The sequence below is a fragment of the Nomascus leucogenys genome, chromosome 9 (assembly GCF_006542625.1).
Source record: "Nomascus leucogenys isolate Asia chromosome 9, Asia_NLE_v1, whole genome shotgun sequence".
Classification (NCBI taxonomy): Eukaryota; Metazoa; Chordata; class Mammalia; order Primates; family Hylobatidae; genus Nomascus; species Nomascus leucogenys.
In genome coordinates, this window is record NC_044389.1 from 17,804,670 (window position 1) to 17,829,630 (window position 24,961).

The window sequence follows — 24,961 nt, forward strand, 5'->3', positions numbered from 1 at the left end:
TGCCCATTACTCAAGCAAACTGTTACAAAGGAAAGAAACCTCACCCAACCCTCCTCTCTCATATTTTCATCTAGCTATACAGTTAAAACAACAGGTCTCAGCACACATCCTGAATAAATTACTTTAGAATAAGGAATAAAATGTTAGTAACAATAATGATTCTAAATTATGATACTTCACTATTGATTAATTTTCTCTATGATGCAAAGGCTTTTAAGTATTAGTACAAACTGAATGCTTACTTTTAACTGGAAACACCCCCCCCCCCCCGCCAACAAAAAAAAAAAAAAGGGAGGTGTAGAAATCATGATTCGCTCTGGCCGTGATTTTTAAGGTTTCTAAATTTTATGTTTATATGTATTCTTCTAGCAAAATGAGCATCAATATGCTTTACTGACATTTTACACTTATCATTTTGTACTTTTCAAAAAGTTTCCACAGATATCTTCTCAAAACATCACAGTGGAGTGAGTGGGAAATAATTTCCAGATTACAGACAAGAAATTCCAAAGAAAGAAGTTACACAATTTAACCAAAATTACACAAGGAGAAAGCAAAGAAACTCAGGTTTCCTGACTCCTATAAATCAGGTTTAAGTTCAGTCTGCTTTGTGTGTTTACACACATGTGTCTACACACATACACACACACACACATACACACACACACTCCTGTGTAACTGTAGCTTCTTCCTGGCAAAAGGAAGATTGCAGAAATCTGCATACGAACAAAATTTTCTTAAACTCTGTAAAGCCACAATTGAAGGCTAGGGTTTCATAGACTATAAAGGCAGTCCTCAAGACCACAGAAAGACTGTTTAGCCCAAAATCCAACCACATCCTGGAGAGTCTGTGCCAGCCTCAGGTCTTAAAGTCCCTTGATTTTCCTACATGAACACTTCTATTCTGTTGGAGCCATCCTCATGCATCTTGCTCTACACCAAAAATAATCCTTTTTTTAGAGTATTATACCACTTTACTGTTCAAGAATCTGTATGAATTCTCTGTCACTTAACTGTTAGAACAAATTTAAATTCATCTTAAGAATTCAAGGCTTGCTGGATAAAAAAATAAAGCAAACATAAAGGCCCATAATGAAGAATGCCTAAGTTTTGAAAAGCCATGTATGTTTTACATTTTTAAAAAATGTTTTACACACACACACACACAAATTTCCTAAAATCCACTGTAACTTGAAAACTACATGAGGATAGGTTTCCAAATAATGTTTTCATTTAAGAAATCACTATAGTATAGAATGCCTAAAAATCCAAGGCCTTATATTAGAATTGGCAACAGAAAATGTAAAGATTCATATATTTCCTATACTCAATGAGTTTACATTATAGCAGTTGAGAAGAAATAAGGACAAACTTATATGAAATTACAGTATGTTTTTATATTGACCATATTCCATATCAAATGAGTCTCAATTTTCTAAGAGGCATTTCCTTAAAAAAAAAAAAGGGAGGGGTATCAAATGATATCAAATGCTTATCTGTTCTACTAAGCTTATCTCACAAATTTTCTTACTGAACCAAATGAGATAATGAATCAAATAGCTATATCTCTTCCATTATATCATCTTTATATGCTCAGATAAACCTTTATTGGTCATGACTGATGACTCTTTAACTGTACCATTAGTTTTAATTTTATTGAAGCTTTGTGTATCTACATCCATAAGTGCTCTTCAAACTCTGCTCTTTAAAACACTAGAATTCCAGGAGATGTTAATCTTTATTCCATGACAACAAAAACAACAACAACAAAAAAATGGCAGGGAGAGGGTCCATGAACAAATGAATCTGTAAAATACTGGACAAAATAAAGTCAAGTTGGTTTCTTAGCTATAAGACTTCTCAGGGATCCAGTTACACTAAAGTGCACTGTAAACCCCAAAAGAGTACCCGATGCAGACTTTTCCAAACTTGTCCAGCCACAGAATTCTCCTACAGAATTTCTATTATCTTGGAAAAGTCTGGTAATCTGTTGAACATAGTCTGGTCAATATTTGACCAACATATCATCCTTTGGGCCAAATTTTTGCAGGCTTTGATATTAATATAGTAACTCAAGAGCATGAACTGAAAGATTCCTATTCATTTCAATTTAAAAGTCTTTTGCTCTGTGATCAATAAACAAGTCTGCTGATTCTCTTGCTTAAGTTTCCTTTAATGATAAGTCCCTTGGTTATTTAAATCAATAATCACACATTTTCAGCTGGACATAACCTGCCTCCTACATACTGATGATTTATAAACCTGTAGCTCCAGAATCTCATTTCCGATTCTATTGCATCTTTCTGCCTGATATCCTAAACCTAACATGTCTAAAATCTTGAACACTCTAAACTGTTTCTACTCTGTATTTCCTTTCTTAGTGAATGGCATTTTCATCCAGTCACTCCCTACACTGTTATCCAGTCATCCCCCATGGTCCCTAGGTCATACCAGAAACTTTTACTCCCTTACCTCCACATAAGTCCTCAACTCCTACTAATTCTACCTCACAAACATCATCACTCTGCTTATCCCAGACCCTCATGATCCTTGCTAGTATTAAAACCTACTAACTGCTCTTCCTGATGTTAGTAATGAAATTCTTATTCTATATACCCATTTTATATATATATTTATATATGATAAATCTAAGATGAAAATCTATGTCATAAGCCTGCTTAAAACCCTTTAATGAGTAAAACATAATCTCCTCAACCTCACTCCTTACTTGCCAGCTACTTTCCCCCACATAACTACCATACTCTGGCCTTAATGTGAACCATTCCTCCAAATGTCAAGTTATTTAATACCTATATGCCTCTGACACAGACTATGGCATCATACTGAAGTACTCAACCCAGCTAGTGAGCGAGGTCAACCTTGCTTGGTACTCAGGTAGCCTTTCTTAAAATACCGATTTTAAGCATTTGTCTCATGTATTTAAATGAATCAGTTGTCTGTCCACCTTAGGCCCTACCCATTACCTATATATTAGCAACTACTACTTAAGGGCTGAATTTGTTTGCTCTTCATTTCTATACCTTCAGCACACATGAAGATCCAATAAATATTTGTTGAATAACTGAACATAGTTAGAAAACAAACAAGAGATTAAAAGACTACAGGTCTAACCATCAGGAAACCTTAGTTTAAACTCACATGAGCACCTGCCTTTGATTAAAGACAACATATCCGCCCTGTGTCTCAGTTCCCTCCCCTCTAAAGGAAGGTTCATAATGAGTACATAGCATGAGAAGACAGAGCAAGGTCTCACATCATTATCTCTGAAACAACAAATCAAATCAGGGCACTTTCTACTGTAAAAGAAGGGCTGGAACAATAAAGTATTAACAGTTCTCAAGAGTTTTAAGCAGCACACAAATGCAAGATAGTATTATTTCTTCTGCTTATCTTTACAGAAGAGTTTCCCTACAAGCATGTGAAAGACAAGTGATACTTATGCAGCCTTTTTAAAGTATGTCCAAAAAGCTTTTGATAGACTTTATATTTGTTTAGGTTAACCGTGGACACAGAATGCTATTACAAATTCCCCTTATGTTTTTATATGTCATTCAGTTAGTCACATAGCAAAAACTAAAGTCTGGCAAAAGCACATGCTCACTAAGCTAATCATTCAGCTGTAATACTAGAAAAATCATGACAACCAAACTGACATAAAGAGCTAAGATAAATAGCTTGGCCCCATCTTCAAAACCAGATTAAAAAAAACATTCTACTGAATTCCTTGTACTAAATAATTCATAGTATGAATTTTATCATAACGAAGTTGATAAGGCCTTATGGAATACAGGCTAGTACTTGGAAATACTTTCATTAGTATGAATTATTTATGGTAAGGTCATTTGTTTTTAAAAGCCTTTGGTCTGTAACAAGTACTCAATAACAGAAAAATCACACACCAAAAATGAAAAACAGATTTAAATAAAAGAAAAATTTAATGGAATTTTCAAAATTAACACATGGTTTTACATTTAATCCTTATAGAAAGACTTATCAACTGCTCATATTTATTCATTTAACAAATATGTTTTGCATACCTACTCTATTACAGACACTGTTCTATGCATTGATTATTCCTGAACTTTCAAAATCCTCTCTTCTTTACATACTACAGTTTACAATAAACCATAAGGTAGTTTCAAAAGCTTTCCTATCAGGCATGGTACGGTGCCTCATGCCTGTAATCCTAGAACTTTGGGAAGCCACGGTGGGAGGCTCACTTGAGTCTCGGAGTTTCAGACCAGCCTAAACAACACAATGAGACCCCCATCTCTACAAAAAATTAAAATAGCCCAGTATGGTGGTTCACATCTGTGGTCCTAGCTACTCGGGAGGTAAGGTGGGAGGATCACTTGAGCCCAGGAGGTTGAGGCTGCAATGAGCTTTGATCCTGCCACAATGCTCCAGCCTGGGTGACAGACCAAGACCCTGTCTCCAAAAAAAAAAAAAAACAATGCTTTCCTATCCATTATTCCTCTTGATGCTGCTAAAAAACCGGGCAAGGAAACTGAGGCCCTGATCTCAGTGGTAAAGCAATGACTGACTCTAGCTCAGGTCTTCTGATGTCCTCTGCAATGAACTTTTTCACTAACCCCCACTTAGGCCCTGACTGCATTCTTAGGACCTGAGTTAGTCATAACCAGAGTCTATTTAATGTATAATTAGGTTAGTAGGACACAATCGATGTTTAGCAACAGAAATTTAGTTTGTTACTTTACTTCTTGGAAAACTGACTGCCTTCCTCTCCCTCCTACCCACCTCCCCACCTACACAAGAAACAAAGAGGCATAATACTTGTACCTTTGAGATTTTTCTTTTTTTACCAAGCATAAACATCAATGCAAATTAAGGTTTCAAAAACGTAAAATTAAGAAAGGAAGGAAAAAAGGAAGTATATAAAAGCCACTGCCTCATAGTTACATAAAACTATCCTTGTACTTAATAACAAGATGTTTCAATGTACTTACAAGGTAAATCAAAGCTATATTTTATGTTTTAAAATTTACCTCTGGGAAACTAAATTTAATTGGTTATATATTTTTATATCTCAGAACTGAACTATGGTTTGAATGGATGGTGCAAAGTTAACCTAGGCAGCTGCTAAGCAAACTTTCTCACCAAACTCTGCCAAATTATTTTAATTCTGACCTGCACTATCTTGCAATTTCTCTCTTGCTCTTTTGAGCACAGACTATAAAATCATGCCAAACTGTGTGTGAATGTCTTTTAACATATATAAACATACACTAGAAACAAATGTACTTTCTCTGGCACTCTTACATGTAAAACTATTGATTTTATGGAAATACTATCCAAAGAATAAGAAAAATTAAAAGTAGGAATAACATAATGTTACGCTGATAAAGCTATCTAGGATGTTCTATAAAAAAACTTTAATTATAAAGGACCCTGACCAAATAAATGAAAATCTAATTAATACTAACTATAGGCTTTCAAAATGAAATTACATAATTGACAGCCAGTTAAATTTTTTTTCAGAAACCTTCTGAATCTGTGAAAATCCATATTCCAACTAAAGAATGGTAAAGTGTCATAAAGATGGTCTATACTAAGAGGCTTTAAAAACAGATTAAGAATGGAAATGAGATTATTTTATGTTGATAAGAAAAATACCTCACATATTATACTTAAGTCAGGCAGCAAGTAACAAGTTAAATTTTACTTTCCTCCAGTATTCATTGGGTATTTATTTACCTTTCAAAAAAGCTGTCCTTTTTTTTTTTTTAAAGACAGAGTCTCACTTTGACTCCCAGGCCAGAGTATAGTGGCACAATCATAGCTCACTATAACCTCAAACTCCTTTGCTCAAGCAATCCTCCCAGCTCAGCCTCCCAAGAAGCTGGGACTACAGGCACATACCATGACACCTGGCTAATTTTTTAATTTTTTGTAGAGACAGGGTCTCCCTATGTTGCTCATGCTGGTCTTGAACTCCCAGTCTCAAGCAATCCTCCCACTTTGGCCTCCCAAAGTGGTAGAATTATAGACATGAGCCACCACATCTGACAAACTGCACTTTTAAGTGGGAAAGAATGGACAAGGCCCCCAACACACCTTCTTTAGACAGACTCCTCTGCTGCTACATATCAGTCTCTCTACTGATGACACCAGAGCTCTACCCCCGGCCGGACTTCTCTGCTGAGCATGAGCTATATAACCAATTGCCTATTAGACAGTGTCAGCTACATATCCCATGATATTCCAAATTCAGCATCACAGACACATCTTCTCACCACCACACAAAGAAACTGTTACTTATTACTAACTTAGTTATGATCATAGATTTAATCAAGAATTGAGGGAGTTATTCTAAACTCTTTGCTTAAACAGGACTCTAAATTCTAAGCTGATGTGGTTAATATTTCTTCTCCTTTGCTCTTCAGTACTAGGCTCTATGATGACAACTTTATATATAACTAAGGCAAAACCTGCATTTCCTTATATCTTAGAACATTTCAACTCTCACCTCTCTAGCCAGCGACTAGGAATCTGTACGATTTTCATATTCCTGGGATTTGTAGGCACTATATACACGGGAGGACCTATCTGACTGTCTTAGCACCAAGACAGTATGTAAAGGTCAGCTGCAAACATATTTTGTATAAAGATATGAGATTTCTTAAACTATATTGGGACAAGGTTTGTTCCTCCTAAGTCTCATGATCATGCTCCTACTGCTTATGAAAAACTACAGAGTCAAAACTGAGAAAGAATTAGAAAATATTCCAATGGAAGAAGAGAGCAGAACTCTTTATCTTGGGTGAAAAGACATTCTTGTCCTCAACAAGGCAGGAAACACCTAAATTAAGTGTCCAAAGAATCTGCAGGAAAGTTAAGTTTCTAGTTTTTTTTTATTTCATTTCATTTTAATAAAAAGTCGCAGCTACTCAAAGTTCGGAGAGAAGGGGAGGGAGAAAAGAGTGCTGGTATGGTCTATTCAGAGCACCAATCCACACCCCAGCCAAAACACTGTGGGCTAACCTAGACTCCTGTCTCTTTATCTTCTCCAGCTCATTCATTAACTCATTTTTGTTTTGTTTGTTTTGTTTTTCAGCATTACTGATATGTCTACCACAGAGCTGCTGGGAATACAAAAAGAACTAATGCAATTCCGATAGCTTAAGTTATTCCCAGAGAAGACATACAGAAACAGACTTTTACAATATAAGGAAGCAAGTATGATGACAGACACCATCACTGGGTACTGCTACTACAAGAGTTCACAGGAAGGATGTCAGGGTTATCCAAGCAAGCTGTCAGGGTCAGGCAGGCCTTGTAGAGAAGACACTCAAGGTGAGTCTTAAGGCATGTGGGAGTTAACCAGGCAAAGGAGAAGAGGAGGGACATTCCAGACTCAACCATGGAATAACTAGGGAACTACAACCAGTGCCCTAAGACAGGAACATGGGATGCAGCAGATGAAAGTGACAAGGCCCAAATCATAAAGGTTTTTGATTTTTTTTTTTTTTTTCAGACAGAGTCTCGCTCTGTCGCCCAGGCTGGAGGGCAGTGGCACGATCTCAGCTCACTGTAACCTCAACCTCCTTGGTTCAAGCAATTCTCCTGCCTCAGCCTCTTGAGTAGCTGGGATTACAGGAGTGCGCCACCATGCCCAGCTAATTTTTGTATTTTTAGTAGAGATGGGGTTTCACCATGTTGGTCAGGCTGGTCTCGAACTCCTGACCTTGTGATCCGCCCACCTCAGCCTCCCAAAGTGCTGGGATTACAGGCATGAGCCACTGCACTCGGCCCATAAAGTATTTTTAAGAGACTAAGTGGTTAGAAATTATTCTGAAGGCAGTAACTGAAGGACTTTAAGCAAGGAAAAAACCTAGCTAGAACTGTCTAGAGAAGCATTTCTTTAAAAAAATTAAAAAGCATAAATAAATTCAACTCAATTTTAAATTTGAAGGGAAAAAAAGAAAGAAGACATTACAGAGGGTTCTATTTATAAAAAAAAGACATAAGCCCTTTTCTTGGTAATTTTTAAGTACACTGTAGTCTCACTGAAGTATGAATTTTCAAGTCTGAACTTAATTCCTTCATATATCTCATAAACCAAACTTATCTTAATACATGTTTTGGCCAGGTGCAAGGGCTCATGCCTGTAATCTCAACACTTCAGGAGGCTAAGGTGGGGAGGATAGCTTGAGGCCAAGAGTTTAAGACCAGCCTGAGCAACACAGCAAGATTCCATCTTGAAAATAAAAAACATTTTTTTTAAGAAATCTACATTTGAAGTCCCCTTTACAATAATCTTGATTCTATTTTGATGCGAGTTTCTGATGTGCCATAACTACCAACCAAACAGATCATAAAAGCACTAAAGCTTTTATTGCTATTACCATCAAATTTTAAAAACATAAAGGTACAAGTAACTTCACAATCACTTCACAAGAGAAAAGAGGTTCAATCGTTTTAGCATGGTATTCAAACCATCAATTCACAATTAGTAATTATTCTTATGAAGGGAATAATCTCAAGTATTCGTCTAGTTATTTCCTTATTTAACTCAATGCAACATTTTCTCCATGAGGGGATCCTTGGAACATGGAATTAATTGGCAAATAGACAGTCATACCTTTAAGGAATAAAAAGGTTCCTACCCCTTTACAGAAAGCCAAACCACTTAACTACAGCTAGGAATGAACTGGGCTCTAAGGAAAGGAAATTTAAGTATACTCAGTGAACAGCTTAGTAAATCATCTTCAAGTCAATTTAATCTAACTGCCTGTCATGTTTTAATATCGTATCTTAACTCTAGGACTTATCTCTCACTTTATTCCCTGTTGCTCGAGCCTCTAACTTAGACTTCATTGCCAAACTAGTCTCTGTCTGGTCTCCACACTCCTCCCCACTCACACCAAGTTCATGTCTGACACACCCATTTTTCCTAGTCCTGATTCCTATCTCACCCCACTCTGAGATCTTTCAGACCTTGGAATTCAGAATTCAGATACAAAACCAAGCATCTCAGACTAGATCCCTGAATATCCTGACAGTGACCATTCACAGCTTAGACCTTTACCTATTTCAAACAGTAAGACCTCCTTCATACCATGTTCTGTGGGCCTTGCAGAGACATGTGCCTGGCATTCATCCTAGACCTTCCCTGAAACCAACAGCTCAATTGTTCTGGACATTCTCTTACTGCTAGGACCTGCCTAGACCTCCTGTCAAGTGTAGTCTCTGGAAAGCAGTCATCTGCCATTCTTTAAATGGCAAGTTCTGACAAGAATGGTCCTAGGTCCTACAGAAAACACAAATATGTACAGGACATGATTCACACCTTCCAGAAGCTTATGCTCCAGCAAGGAAGCTAAGATAAGTATAACTACAACAAGACTCAATACATACTAAAGGCTTAAAGAAGCAGAAGAAAGAGGTTTATTTGTATTTTTTTGTATAATACTTGAGCAGGGCCTTGAAGGATAAAGATTATTTTAATGCACTGAGATTGAACAGTGACGTATGGAAAATGTACACTTAAAGCAGTGAGAAAAGCATACAGTGGAGAAGCCAGAAAGGGTACAAAATTTTCCAAAAAAAAAAAAAACCCCAGTAAGTTGTTAGATATGACTAAAATGTAGGGGAATATACAGGAAATACATAATCTAGAAAGCCAGGTGAGGATCAAGCGGGGCTCCATTTAGTGGTAGAGTGGGTCAGGCAATATGGTACAGCATTTGGTCATTCCTTTATTCTCATATTCTGCAATTAATAAAAACTTAAATATTTTTAAAGCATAAACTTGGATATTTGTTTTGATAAGAAATACAATCCTCCAGACTCAAAAAGAAATCTAAATATCTGACAGTGGTGATCCAAAGTGCTTTCTAACTGTGGAAAGTTGGCAAATAAGCCTGGCACCTCCAAGCAAAAATAAGAAGCATCTCATTTAGCTACCTATTTCTATTGATTGAAAAATTGACCTTCCTTCCAGTAGATGAAGGAGTTACTGAACAGCAGTTATATCCATAGACCATTAATAACCAAACACTCAAAACAATGTAGGTTTTTTAAAAAACTAACACATAAAGCTAAGCCATATGTACTGACCACTTTACTTTTAAACTATAAATTATGCACATCAATCAACTATGCAACCTATATACTAATTTTATAATACAGAAAAATCTCAGAATAATATTGTCAAATGAGTAAACATTACAGAAAGCTACTTCCCTATATTCCTTTCCCATATGTTCTGCATACTCCTCTCCTTTGTTTTTAAAGGTTTCCTTTCTTCCTCCTACTTTATTTCAGCCATTACATCTCTCTTAAAATTGCCACTGCCATCTAGGTTTTTCTCTCTCACTCCTGCTATGGTCCCTTTTTTAATTTTAATCATTTCACTCACTTTCAGCGACCTACCAACAACTCCCAAATTTCTCTTTCTTTGATCTGTGGATTGATAAGACCAAGTTGGAAAATGGGAAGGAAAAAAAAGAAACAAAAAGATGAACTATAAAGGGAATGTAATCACAGAGTCACTCATTTTACAGCTGCCAGAAGGCTCCAAAGATCACATGGTCTATCCTCAAATTTCAGGCAAGTATGCCTCCCAAGTTCAGAGAAGGCTCACCTCGATTTGAAACTGACTTTACACCAAGTCTGTGCAGTCAACTGGATCATCTTTCAAACATTCTCAAAATGCACATGCAAATACCCCACAAAGTTCACAAGTTAGAAAATGTGGAAATGCTGACATTCTGGGGATGACAACCCACAACACAAACAAAAAAGGCCTAGGAATGGTAGTACTGCCCTGCCAGGGACCACACACGAAGAGACAAAAGTCTCAACATTTTCTAACCAGATACCGTTAGTACATCATTACAGCCCATGCTTCTTATATTGTCTGAATCATTAACCACACAATCACTCTCCCCTAGGCCAGGCACTCAACTCTTAAACTGAGTTCTATATATATTACATTTAGCTCACACTAAGTGTCAGAACCTATGTTTGGCATTTGAAAAATAAAAAAATACAGCTGGACTTGACCCACGATTTGAAAACCTTCGACGTCAAGCTGCGTCTTCTTATAATAAACAAAGAGAAGGGGAAATGGTCATAAACAACAAGGGCTTGTGCTGTTTATAAACTCCAAATTTTTTTAAAAGGAGAAAACAAATCGCTGATAGAAAACAGTTTTAAAATTGCCAAACAGGCTTTTGAATAAAGAGCATCACTTGAATGCAAAGGCTTGTATCTACTGACAAGGTGGGAAGTTAGAAGGGACTCAAGTGCCTGTCACTTGTTATCAAAGTCCTAGATGGAAATAAGACAGTCATGGAAAAAGGAACAGGTTACTCATCATAATGTTCTTGAACACTTTCCAGCATGGCTAAACATGCAAGACAGGAAAGTCTGGTGCAGTTGAGCTGTGAAACAAGATAGAGAACTACAGGTAGGTAATGGTAACTAGAGGCAAAAACTCTAAGAGGCAAGGCAAAGAGCTTTTGCCCCTGTGCAAAAAAAACGCCTCAGGAGCAAGGGAAGTGGTAAGCTTTCACACCCAGTTGAGAGAAATCTTGTAAAAATGCCAAAAATGGTGAGAACAGCACACAGCCTAAGCAGTCCAGTAACAAGGGACCATTTGGTTGAGAAGGAACTAAAACTAACACTTAGATGTACTATTTTCTTTCACCTTGCTTGAAGTGGCATTTTCTCTCCTGTTATTATTATTATCATGTTAATGAGTGCATATCATATAAGATGCCTTGGGTGCCTTTATCTCTCAGACACAACCCCCGCACAATCTTAAAATCTGCTGTTAAGACCAAAAACATCAGAAATTTGAAAATCTTTTCTAAGTAAAGAATCTGAATAGAAAAGCATAGATTTTGCTTGTTGAATTTTAAGTGTAAGAGTGATAAGCAGCAGAGATGAGGTCATGAGGATGTCCTTATGAGAAGAGACACAAGCGAAAACACATAGGAAGAACCTGCATGTCAGAGGCAGAGAATGGAGTGATAATGTTCACAAGCCAAGGAAAGACAAGGATTGCTGCCAATACCAGAAGCTAAGAGAAAGGCATGAGCCACATTCTCCCGTAAGCCTTCAGAGAGAACTTGGCACTGTCAACACCCTGACTTCTGACTTCTGGCCTGAAGAATGGTGACAATAAATTTGTTGTTTTATACCATCCAGTTTGTAATAATTTGATACAGCAGTTACAGGAAACTAATGAAGGCATATCTCATTTTATTGTGCTTCACACATTGTGTTTTTTATAAACTGAAGGTTTGTGGCAACCCTATGTGAAGTTAGTCTGTGTCATTTTTCCAATAGCATGTGCTCACTTCATATCTCTGTGTCACATTTTGGATATTCTTGCAATAATTCAAACTATGTCACTATTATTATATCTTTAATGGTGGTCTGTGATCAGCAATCTTTGATGCTACTGTATTTGTTTTGGGGCACCATGAATCACGTCCAAATAAAACGGTAAACTTAATGATACATGGTGTGTGTATGTTCTGACTGCTTCACTGCACCAGCTGTTCCCATCTCTCTCCCTCTCCTTGGGCCTCACTATTCCCTGAGACACAACAATAATGAAAATTAAGCCAATTAATAACCCTACAATGGCCTTCAAGTGTTCGAGTGAAAGAAAGAGTCACCCATCTCTCACTTTAAATCAAAAGCTGGAAATGATTAAGCTTAGTGAGAAAGGCACGTCAAAGGTCAAGACAGGTCAGAAGCTAGTAGGTCAGAAGCTAGGCCTCTGGAGCCAAACAGCCAAGTTGTGAATGCAAAAGAGAAGTTCTTGAAGGAAATTAAAAGTGCTAGTCCAAAATGGTACATTATCAGTGGCTGTTGAAGCTCGGAGCTGGTCTATTACACTATTTTGTTTATTTCGAATGTGTTTAAAATTTTCTATAATTAAGTAAAACATCTGTATAAAAAGACAAAGAAAAAAGTGATAGTGAACACATGAATGATAAGAAAGTGAAACAGCCTTATGGCTGAGACAGAGAAAGTTTTAGTGGTCTGGATAGAAGATCAAACCAGTCACATTTCCTTAAATCAAAGCCTAATCCAGGGCAAGGCACTAACTCCCTTCAGCTCTGTGAAGGCTGAGAGTGGTGAGGAAGCTGCAGAAGAAAAAATGGAGTTAACAGAGATTGGTCCATGAAGTCCAAGGAAATACGCCATGTCTATCATATAAAAATGCAAGCTGAAGCAGCAATTGCTGAAGTAGAAGCTACAGCAAGTTATCCAGAAGATCTAGCTAAGATCATTGATAAAGGTGGCTACACTAAATAACAGATTTCCAATATGGATAAAACAGCCTTCTATTTGAAAAAGATACCATCTAGGACTTTTATAGCTAGAGAGAGGTCAATGCCTGGCTTCAAGCTTCAAGAACAGGCTCTTGTTAAGGGCTGACGAAGCTGGTGAACCCAATGCTCATTTACCATCCCCTGAAAATCCTAGGGCCCTTAAGAATTATGCTAAATCTACTCTGCCTGTGTGCTATAAGTAGAAAAACAAAACCTGGGCAACAGTACATCGGTTTACAGCATGGTTTTTTGAGTATTTTAAGCCCACTGTTAAGACCGACTGCTCAGAAAAGGATTTCTTTCAAAATATGACTACTAATTGACAATGTACCTAGTCACCAAGAGCTCTGATGGAAATATACAAAATGATTAATGTTGTTTTCATGCCTACTGACACAACATCCATTCTATAGCCCATGGATCAAGGAATAATCCACTTTCAAGTCTTCTTATCTAAGAAATACATTTCTTAAATCTATAGCTGTCATAAACAGTGATCACTCTGACAGATCTGAGCAAAGTAGACTGAAAACCTTCTGAAAAGGATTCACCATTCTAGATGCCATTAAAAACGACTGTCATTCATGGGAGGAAGTCAAAATATCAATGTCAATAGGAGTTTGGAAGAAGTTGATTCCAACCCTCATGGATGACTTTGAGGGAGTCAAGATTTCAGTGAAGGAAGTCACTACAAAGGTGGTGGAAACAGCAAGAGAACTAGAATTAAAAGTGAGCCTGAAGATGTAACTGAATTGCTACAATCCCATGATAAAACTTTAATGGATGAGGAGTTGCTTTTTATAAATGAGCAAAGAAAATGATGTCTTAAGATGGAATCTACTCCTGATGAAAATGCTGTGAACATGGCTAAAATGACAACATAAGATTTAGAATATTCCATAAACTTTTAAGCAGCAGCAGGGTTTGACAGGATTGACTCCAATTGTACAAGATGTTCTACTTTGGGTAAAATGCTATCAAGCAGCATCATATGCTACAGAGAAATCTTTCATGAAAGGAAGAGTCAATTGATGTGGCAAGCTTTATGGTTGTCTAATTTTAAGAAAATGCCACAGCCACCAGCCTTCAGTGACCATCACCCTGATCATTTAGCAGCCATCAACATTGAGGCAAACCCTCCACCAACCAAAATATTACGAACTGCTGAAGGTTCAGATGATCATTAGCATTTTTTGGCAATAAAATATTTTTTAATTATGTATACTTTTTAGACATAATGCTATTGCACACTGTATAGACTACAGTATAGTGTAACTCTAACTTTCATATGCACTTGGAAATCAGAAGATTCATCTGACTCGCTTTACTGCAAGATTCACTTTATTGCAGTGGTCTAGAATAGAACCTGCAGTATCTCTGAATAATGCCTGTATAGAGCCAGGGCCCACAGCATCGTTTCCTGGACCATAATAGGCAGGATATGGTTCTAGGGTCCCCCAAATAGCAGGATTTTTCTTACTGTAACTGTGTCTTGATCAGAGCAGTGGCTGTATGGCCCTAGGCTGGTGGCCTTCTGATCACAGAAGAGGCAGCAACTCCCTTGGGGGCCTGGTACTGGGACATTCTGCTGGAAGCTCAAACTCCCTCACAACCATTAAATACTATTAAATGTTCAGTAACAAATTCCCTTCCACTTAAAAAAAAAGTGATTAGAGGAGTAAACAGGAGAACTATGTAACTAAAGACAATCTTTATTGACAGCTGATTTGTTGCTGTTGTTGTTGTTGTATTTTTAGTAGAGATGGGGTTTTGTCATGTTTCCCAGGCTGGTCTCAAACTCCTGGGCTCAAGCAATCTGCTCAGCCTCGGCCTCCAAAGTGCTGGGATTACAGGTGTGAGCCAACAGCTGATATTGTAAATACTCAAAGCCATAAAAGTGAAGGTGAAAACAATATGTCATTCAACAATCAAAAAAATTCTTAACAGTAAATACCTTATTAAAACTTATTTTAAATGCATTTTGAAAATGGAAAAAAATGGCAGTTTTCACTGAATACCACACCTACCACCAGACTACTCTAAACATATTCTAACAACAAAGACGGTGATGAAAACAAAGGAAGTCAATTTGTAGGCTGCCATGAAAAATAAGAAATAATTTGTTCTGTAAACCAATCCTCCCCCCGGAAAAATCTTCTTATATAAGACCGTTCAATTTACATGTATTTATTGACTAACAAACCACGCCTAGAAATAAACTGTTTGGAATAAAGATATACTATTTGCCTAAAACAAATGACCTATTCTAGGTGTCTTTTTATTTTTTTATTTTATTTTTTTATTTTTTTAGAGACAGGGTCTCACTCTGTCACCAGGCTGGAGTGTGGTGGCATCATCACAGCTCACTGCAGCCTCGAAATCCTAGGCTCAAGCCATCCTCCAGGCCCAAGCAATCCTCCTGCCTTAGCCTCCCAAGTAGCTGGGTTTACAGGTGCATGCCACCAAGCCCAACTAATTTTTTTTTAATTTTTTGTAGTGACAGGGTCTCACTATATTGATCAGGCTGGTCTTGAACTCCAGGCCTCAAGCACTCTTCCCACCTTGGCCTCCCAAAGTGCTGAGATTACATGTATGAGCCACTGTGCCCGTATCATATTACTATATAGTCCAGCAGTTAGATATAAAGGCAATACAAGATCAGGAATTCATTACATTTTAGAAGTATAACAATTTTTCATAAACACATCTATTCAATTTTTCCAACCATAATATAAGGACATATGGCTTTGTTATGATTATAACCATAACATAGGGGAAATATTTCAACAATTAAAAAAACAATTTTAAGCATGCTAGGAAGAACATTTTTAATCTTGCTATTTTTTTGAATCTGTATTTAAAGATCTTTTTGCAACTCACATTATTTGTAGTCCATAATATAACCCCCCAAGCCTCTTGTGCCTTTTTCTGCCTGAGAAACTGTGGATTGCTGGCTCTCTCCACCCTCCAAAGAAAGTCATAAAAACTAACTCAAATGTAGGAACCATTAAATTTTGAATATGGAAATCACAGGGCAAAGGAAAAGGAGAATTCAAGCAGAGGAAGTGGAAATGGCAGAAGTGGGAAGCAGCACATTAAGACAAAACTGGGCCAAGGCAGAGTGGGTGACAGGGCCTGTCATTGGAACAAACTGACAACAGGAGATGTGTTTCCCACCCCTGAAGGTCCTAAGAATAGAGAAGTAAGTGAAATGAAACTAACACTGGGCCTGCTACCATATATTTACAAAGATATTTTCATTTACTCCTCAAGGCAAGTTTATGAGTTGGGACAACTACAGTCTGAATAAAATAAGCAACTCAACCAAGGTCATAAAGTAGGCAATGACAACCCTGGAGTTTTCTGCCTAGTCTTTTCCACATCATGGTAAACACAGATAATGATAATATATGTGCAGCCGGGTCAGATAAAGAGAAGAGACTGCTTGTGGCTGGTGGCAACTAGCCAAGAATTCTGATTGTCCCAGGTCCTACCTGGGTTTCCCTGAGGGCTAAGGAGTCAAAAGTCCAGCACACACAAAACCCACTCCTGGCTAGAGCTGAGAAAGTGTACTGTGTAATTTTCACAAAGCTGTTGCATTTTCCATTCTGCTCTATGCTGCTCAGCAGCTACACCCAGGTAAGTCTACAGCTAATTATTTTCAGAGCAAAGGTCAGAGGTACCTCTACCCCAGGCCAGACATACCTTGACTGTAGGCCCTCTGCTAAAGCACAGGCTCTTTCCAATATTTTTTACTGGGGCAGGGGGAAGTCTTTTTTGAAAGACTAAGTTAATGTTTCCTAAAAAGAAAAAAATTTGCCCACCCTCTTGCTTATGTCAAAAATTCCCTCTAAAGTAGACAAAGGTAGTCATACCAGTAGGCTTAAAATAAAAAGTACTAGACAAAGAAACATATGAGTAAGTTTTGGTATGTTTCTTTGTCTAGTAGTTTTCATTTAGTAAAGACAAATGACTGACATTAGATTCTACGTCGCTTTAGTAAGAAGCAGGGAGCCACAGAGAGGCATTCATTCAATGTCACAGGATAGGAGTGGGATCCCCCAGAAGCAAAGAATGGTGAAGAAACCTGAAAACGTGGACAAACCTAAAAGAGGTTCTTACGCTGACAAACTCTGAAATGAAACACAAAATTTGGGAATGGATAGCTGGGCATTATTCTGAGGGAACTGTGGAAAATCAACAAATTGTCACAAGAGTCTAAGGACAAAAATAATTACAAAATGCTGTTGTGGAAAATTCCGTATCAACCCAAACATCAATGGCATAGCACCATATTTGGACCTCTGGTATTATCTTCTAGAGTGGGGGAAGGCTACCAACCTATTTGTATAAATAAAGGTTTATTTGAACACGCCTATGCCCACTTGGTCAGATACTGTATTTGGCTACAATGGCAGCAGATGCCATCACAGGGCTCACAAAGCCAGAAATATTTACTATGTGATCCTTCAGAGAAAAAAATTGTGAACCACTATTCTATAAAAAAGCAGCTTGGATTGAAAAAGTAGCCCTTACCTACTAACCAACAGAAGACTACTAACAAGATTTACAAAAAGGCCTATTTCCATTATGTAACAGAAAACACGTATTTCTCATATAGACCACTAAAATCAGTTTTGTTCATTTATATATTGTTCTGCTTAACACTTTGATGGCTATTACAACAAAACCACTCATTGTATAACCTCATTACCTAAATAGTATGGCAGGGCAGTTATTTTGACAAAGGTTAAAAAAGAAGTTGTCCTGCTCAAAAATATTAATTAAGGAATGCTTCATCATCATCTGTCCTTCTCATTCCCACTGCCCGCTGAAAAGCACGAAATATACTAAGTGTTTTCTTCAGAATAAAAAAAATTTTGTGAAAATACATAACACCTAAGAATAATCAAACTATTAATTACCAAAGGAGAATTCAGCAGTTTAGAAGTTTTATAACTCTGAGATTGAATTGTATCAATTTAAAAATTCTGAACTGCCATTATATTCTACAAATGCATATATTTGATTACAATTATGTAACCAAATGTTATTCATCCATATTCCCTATAAAAATGGGTGGAGGGGGAGAATTAAATTGAAAAAGTCTCAAAAGGGTAAAGAAATGCATCTTAAAACATCTTGCTATATATTTATATAAATGCTGATGAAGTGCTGATAAAACAATTCAGAGCAAACAGTAATCATACATGTCATTTCCAAGACACCCTTAAGTCGTACATTAAGTTTGATATGTTTTATAGACGATGCACTGAAATACCTACCCTCGTAGTTTTCCAACAAAAATTCGAAGGGGTAAATACTTCAATGTGAATGAAACCGGGAATGAGGACACAGTGCTGTTTTGTACAGCTGCAGCTGCAGCTACACTGTGCATTTTTTAAATACTACACTGTGCATTTTTAAAATACCAAAGCCTATTTAGAAAAAAAAAAACCAAGGGAAACAAAACCTGAAAGAAATTTTGGAATTACCTACTTTTTTTTTTCCCCCAAAAGTGCATAATCACTAACACTTACTGGGCCCTGCTCTCAGGCCCACTTCTCAGGTACCCTGAATGGTGGCGACATTTGTAATGCTACAGAGGTACATTCTTAAAACATCAGATAGTTCCTAGGAAAATAGTGTTTAGTTCTGGAAACACCGTAAAAGTCTCTAATGATATCTCAGACCACATATTTAAGTGAAAAAAAAGAAGTCTATATTTCGGTACCTGCGCAATAATTGAGGGAAAAAAAAAGAATACTTAAATGTCTACAATAAGTGAGAGCCCAAAACTATCAACTGCAAGCACCAGGAAAGATTTGGGGGATAGGGTCGTTATGAGATTAAGTACTTATTTACCCAAACTAACTGCAGTGGACTTCTGGTCATTACAACGCAATTTTTTTTAATTTATTAATCAGGTATGTTACCTATAGAGGCATCAAATCTCCCCTCCTCCACTAGTACAATGCCATCATACCATACGTGCTTTCCTCATTCTTTGGGTAAGTGCTGTTTTACTGGGATGGAAACGAACTCGAAATTGTCCAGACAGGAAAATATGAAAGGGGGAAAGGAATGGTGAGTGCTACATGTATTATCTAAATAAACCTAAATACTAGTTCAGACTATAAAATGAGTCTGTTCGCTTGGAAATAAAGTTAGTCTTGTTAAATTGGTAAGATTTTTAACCATGGAAAGATTCCCAAGAATTTGTGAAAACGCCTAACGATTTAGCTTCTGACATTTAGTGGTTTTCATTTTCAGGTAATTTCAGAGTAAACCCCCCCCCTCAGTCACATGGACTATATTTAGTCTGCTGACCAACTTCGCTACTTATCTACTATAAACTTTCAGCAGAAGTAGTTAAATTCTAGGTGCAGCTGAATCACGACACGGGACACCTAGGATGGCTCAGGGAAAACTGAAGCCCCCTCCCTCTTTCTCTCCTTTCTTTCTTCCTTCTCTCTCTCTCTCTCTCCCTCTCTCTCTCTCTTTCTCTCTCTCTTTTCTTTCTTTCTTTCTCCAGGCTGGCCCTCAGCCTGGCGCCCCTCCCGCAGACATCCCTGGAGAAAGAACTAACGCGGCCTTCTCCAGGCCTAGGGCTGGAGTAGGAAGTACCCGCCCACCCGCACGCGAGGTCCTGGCTGCGCATTGGCTGCGAAGGCCGTCAGTACTCCGGAAGGCGGAGCCTCCCGCCACCCAGCTGCATCACAGGCCCGCACCTCCGGGAGGGTCCCCCGGGCTCCCGGGCTCCTTCCTTCCCCTTAACACTACCCCCGCACACACGCCGGCCCCGAGAAGGCAAGTAGCCTCCTCAAACGGTTCCTTTGCCTTTTTATTTCGCAGGCCTTCCTCTCACCCCATACAGTTACTGCCCCTTTGACTCCTCCGAGAGGCAAAGCTTTTTCAAAGCTCCAACACCCCTCCCCTACCCCAGCAAGTTCCCCGTGCGAGATCAAATAGAGGATGCCGCTGTTTTAGGAGTGAAGCAAGCTGTGGACTGGATCTCGCCGAGGGAGAAAGGATTCCTTCCTCTGGAAATAAAATTACTGCTGAGATTTTAAGTTAACTGGTTCAAGAGCACTTGGCCATCACCAAGTGCTACAAACCAAGAATACTCAGCGGCCATTCAACAAGAGTTGCCACAAAGCATTAGAGTGTTAACTGGATCTCTTGTTTTACTGTTCACCGTTTTCAGGGTTTGACCGGTTGTCCCAAACATACTGTAGCTTTTGAGTGCAAGGACTATGCCATTCTTCGACCACACCACCAGCAGCTCAAGGTCCCGAACAGAACATATTTATAAAGTACACATATTCTGTACTTTAATTCTCTAATGCAATCTGACAAGACATACTGCTGTCGCCTGGAAGGGGTGTGCATACCCTTGAAACTGTAAATTCCTTGGAGGAGGAATTAGAAACAGTGGTTCCCATTATGATGGGTACATTAGGCTCTACAAACTATGGAAATCTGGTGTTTTCAATTGCATCCTTGAGCTCAGTAACCTCAAAGGAGAATAATCATTTTATTTCTGTATTTCTGATTTTCAGTTCAGTCACCAGAATTGCGCAAGGACAGTAACATGTATCTTACTGTAAACTAAGTATATTTTTAGCATTTCTCCCCAGTGAGGACTACAGCTAGGCGAGAACACGATTCATCGGCTGATAAATCATCTCTCCGCCACCCCAGTACGCTCCCAGTGCAAGACTATATAGAGGATGCTGCGGTTTTAGGAGTGAAGGCCTACAGTGTAAAAGAGGCAACGGAAGTTCTTTAGCTCTCAAGGCAGCATCCTCTAGGCTGTGCTCGCTTCCTTACACTGTTCTGCGGTCATACGGTCTTGTCACTTTTCTCTGTTTTCCTTTGGCTCCCCTTCTCTGACTTTGGCCTCAGTTTTCAATTTCTTTTCCATTGCCACCATTACCAGCAATGTTCGCTATTGCCTCGCAATCCCTCTCTCCGACATTTTGTAATCCGGAGTCTCTCCCAAGTTCATTCTCCAACAGACCTCTCACGCTCCCTGTACTTCTGAAGCCACTTCGGATTCTCCCCTATCTGCCGGCTCCCACCACCCACTCTCACCCAGCGCACTTCACTTTCCTAAGTCGGGCTGCTGCCGAATCCTGACAGACGGACTTCACCAATCCGCGAGAGATAAATAACCCACGTCGCCAATGAGCATCCGCCGGGAGGCGGGACTTCGCTTAAGTTCCTCGGGTCCTGAAACCAAAGACCTGTTGCAGCCGCCGCCGTGGCCGCGGAGTTTCTTAGTTACCGCGGCGCCCTTGGCGGCCTCGGGCCTGCAGAGCCGGGGCCAGGTATGAAAGTTTCCTGCCGCCCCCTCCCACCGCTGCCAACGAACAAGACCGAAACCTCCATCCGGCTCGAGCGCGGCGCGCCCCGCCCCACCTACCCCGAGCGAGGGTATCCCAGAGGCCGCCCCGCGCGGTCCCGACCTCCTTCTCCCGGCCCGACTCCCGCAGGCGGCCCCTCCCGGCAGGAGCTGCCCGGTCCGGGCGCCTAAACCCTGGGCAGCGACTCACCAGGAAGTTGGGAGTTTTCCGTTCTCCTGCCCGCGAGAGACCTTGGGCGGGCGGGTGGCTCGGCGCGGCGCCGCCGTCGGAAAGCGCGCTGGGCCGGGGGCTGAGGCTGCGAGGCCCGGAGCCGGTCGGCAACCTCCCGCCGCGCCGCCCCGGCGGACGCTGCAGGCGCGGGGCACCCACCCTGCGCACTGCGAGGCGCGTCCGGAGTGCGAGCCTAGCGGCGGCCCATCCTCCCGCGACTCCCGATCCTCCTTCTGCTGCCGCCGCTGTCAGGAGTGTAAACATCCCGGCATCCCCGAGGAGAGGGGCGGGGCGGGCGCCGGCCCCACCCCGCGCCGTGGGTCCAGGCCGGCTGCCCGATGGAGGCTTCCCGCCTGCGTCCCCGGCGCTCCCTGGAGCTGGGGGAGCCTCGGCGGTTTCCCTACTGGAGCCGAAGCCGCTCTGGAGGAGTCCCTCCTGGCCCCTCTCTTCCGGTTGTCAGGCCTAGCGTGGTGCGGGGCAACGCGTCCGGTCCCCTGAGCCCTCTTACCCGGCTTCAGGCCAACTTCCCACCGAACCCAGGGTCGGCTCCTTTTTAAGAACTTGTTTTTTCTTCATTTATATGTAAGTGCCCCCACTTGCAAGCGGTGAACCGACTTACTGATGTTCCCTTCTGGACCACAGCGTTTGTGAGCCCATCTTCTTTTACCAGGTGATTTAAACTACCTCTGTGTTTAATGTGGAGTGCAGGGAAATGAGAAAAAAAAAAAAAAAAAAAAGGCGTTTTCCTGAGTCTGGCTAAGCAAACGTTGCATGAAAGTGTCCCAGCATAGAGGACAGGGGCTTTTACAGCATTCCAAAAGGTAAACTTCCTGGCGTGGTACGGAGGATCTTTGAAATAAATATGTGCAAAATCACCCAGAACCCTAGTACACGAAACTGCAAAAGGAATGCTTTGACACCAGCAGCTTCACTACTTCAGTAACAGGGCATGAACTACTCGAGGAGACGGCTAGGAGGCAGTATGGAGTCGGCCATACCTAAATTCTCATCTCAACTCAGTGATTAATTTTGTGACCTGGCTGCAAGTTATTTAACCTCTCCAAGTCTCAGTAACTCTGTAAAAGGAGATTAGTTGTAACACCAACCTCTAGGACCATAGTTAGAATTAAGTGAGATAAAGCAAAGTGCTTAACCACAAAGCTTGGCATATAAGACGTGCTCATTAAATTGTTGCTGTTGTTCATAGGTCTCTCACTAGTTTAACTTCCCTGCCAAAAAGATTAGAGCCAAGAATGAGTAGATTATACCTCAAACATTTAAAATGTTAAAGCCATGAAATTAAGATCTGGAAAGTTTATTTTTAGAAAAACCGCCAGGCGCAGTGGCTCATGGCTGTAATCCTAGCATTTTGGGAGGCCAAGTAGGGGGTGGATCACCTGAGGTCAGGAGTTCGAGACTAGCCTGGCCAACATGGCAAAACCCCTGTCTCTACTAAAAATACAAAAACTAGCCGAGCGTGGTGGCAGGCGCCTATAATCCCAGCTGCTGGGAGGCTGAGGCAGAAGAATCGCTTGAACCCAAGGCAGGGCGGAGGTTGCAGTGAACAGAGATCGGGTTACTTCACTCCAGCGTGGGTGAAAGAGCGAAAATCCGTCTCAAAAAAATTAAATAAATGAAAACGTTCACGATCTCAAGAGGAGGCCTTGATTCATGTAGCTCAACAAATATTCATAAATGGGCTAGGCGATGTTCTAAGGAATGAGGATACAACAGCTCACCAAGATATAAAGTGCCTGCTCTCATAGAGCTTATATTGTAGTCGGAAAGGCCAAAAAAAAAAAAAAAAACAAAACGCCAGTAAATACCTACTATGCCAGATGGTGAGTCATAGAAAAATAAAGCAGGGGAAGGAGACATGGGGAGGGAGGAAGCTATTTTAAATATGTTTGTCTGGGAATGCCTCTCTGACATTTGAGCAGAGAACTAAGGAAGTGAGAAAATAAGCCATTTGGCTACCCAGGATTAGAATATTTTACACAGAAGGATCAGCAAATGCGAAGACCCTAAGTGGAAGTGGGCTTGGCATGTTTGAGAAATAGGCAGGAGGTCAGTGTAGGCTAGAATTCAGTGAGCGGTGGGAGAGCAGCTGACTAAATCAGAAGAGGGAGTAAGGTACAAGAAGGGTGTAGTTGTAGAACCTTGTAACCTTTAAACTTTATTCTGAATGAAAAGGAGAGCCATTGGAGGAGTGACCAAATCTGATTTGGGTTGGGAGAGAAGAGCTGCACTGTGGAGAACAGATTGAGCATAAGAGCAACTAGATGTTAGAACACTGTTGTAATGATCCAGGTAAAACACATTGATGACAGACCAGAGTGCAGGTGGTAAAAATGGTGAGATTCCATTTCTAAGAGCAAACAAGATTTGCTGATGTATTGAATGTCAGGTAAGAAAGAAGGCAAGAACGAAGCCAATGAAATTGGCATTTGAACCAGATCATTTTATCAGGTCACACCAAATCAAATCTGTCAGTCAAATAGAAACAGTGTCAGTGGCGTCATACACAGGCACACATTGCAGGAAAAAAATAACCAGATATCCTTAGGGTAGAGACATGTCAACCTCAGACCAGACGTATGTGTAAGGTTTTTTTTCTGTTTGTTTTGGGTTTTTTTTTTTTTTTTTTTGAGACAGCCTCACACTCTGTCACCCAGGCTGGAGTGCAGCGGCGTGATCTCAGCTCACTGCAACCTCCGCCTCCCAGGTTCAAGTGATTCTCCTGCCTCAACCTCTCGAGTAGCTGGGATTACAGGCAAGTGCCGCCACACCTGGCTAATTTTTGTATTTTTAGTACAGACAGGGTTTCACCATGTTGGCCAAGCTGGCCTCGAACTCATGAACTCAAATGGTCTGCCCGCCTCAGCCTCCCAAAGTGGTGTGAGCCACTGTGCCCAGCCAGTTTGGTGTTTTTAAATAAACTACAGATTTATCTGTGACCAAATACTCCATTGGTAAAAGCAAAACACATACACCTTGAGAATACTTACTCATAGTCAAATGGATCAAAATGAGCTCATGAAGTCC

At 40.0% G+C, this 24,961-nt stretch overlaps 1 protein-coding gene across 1 annotated transcript in view; it reads right to left on the reverse strand.

Moving 5' to 3' along the window:
* The window catches only part of NEK7 (NIMA related kinase 7), a 153,250-nt gene extending 131,056 nt beyond the window's left edge, over positions 1-22,194 (reverse strand). Inside the window, exon 1 of the mRNA XM_003264513.4 lies at positions 21,896-22,194. The gene's annotated coding sequence lies outside the window, so the exon portion shown is untranslated. The remainder of the gene's footprint in view (positions 1-21,895) is intronic.
* Positions 22,195-24,961: the final 2,767 nt, after the last annotated feature.